General features: G+C 43.3%; 1 long non-coding RNA gene across 1 annotated transcript; it reads left to right on the top strand.

Annotated features, from left to right (window-relative positions):
- The first annotated feature begins 6 nt into the window (after positions 1-6).
- On the top strand, positions 7-642 carry LOC104774669. Its single transcript, XR_765440.1, has 3 exons — positions 7-96; positions 229-466; positions 594-642. It is a non-coding gene; the product is annotated as an uncharacterized LOC104774669 (long non-coding RNA).

Genomic DNA, 642 nt, shown 5'->3' with positions numbered 1-642 from the left:
AAGCAAGCGGATGTGGTGATCTCTACGGTTGGACACTCTCTCTTGGGACATCAGTACAAGATCATCTCTGCCATTAAAGAAGCCGGTAACGTTAAGGTAACTTATTCTGTTGTTTTGCTGATAATTTTACTTCTCAGACCAAATGCATTGGTTGATACTTTTTAGAATTGAGTAACAATTTAATTGACTCTGCTGCCCACTCAACCTCTTCACATCTGTCTTTAACAGAGATTCTTTCCCTCGGAGTTTGGAAATGATGTAGACCGTGTTTACACTGTCGAACCCGCCAAGTCAGCCTATGCCACAAAGGCAAAACTCCGGCGAGCAATTGAAGCCGAAGGAATCCCATACACTTATGTCTCTTGCAACTTCTTCGCTGGCTACTTCCTCCCAACACTAGCACAGCCCGGTGCTACTTCTGCTCCACGGGATAAGGTCATCGTTTTAGGTGATGGAAACCCCAAAGGTTAGACGTACGACAACACTTTGTTTTCTTTATTACAAAAAAAATCAGAGGAAAAATCTACCTTCTGCTCCATCCTCCTTCTAGTTACTCCCTTCTTGTCTTTCTGATTTGTGGTGATGTTTTGCAGCTGTGTTCAACAAGGAAGAAGACATCGGGACTTACACAATCAATGCCGT

The sequence above is a fragment of the Camelina sativa genome, unplaced genomic scaffold (genome assembly GCF_000633955.1).
Source record: "Camelina sativa cultivar DH55 unplaced genomic scaffold, Cs unpScaffold04483, whole genome shotgun sequence".
Classification (NCBI taxonomy): Eukaryota; Viridiplantae; Streptophyta; class Magnoliopsida; order Brassicales; family Brassicaceae; genus Camelina; species Camelina sativa.
The sequence above is the reverse complement of the archived record's forward strand: the minus strand, read 5'-3'. Positions and strand labels throughout refer to the sequence as shown.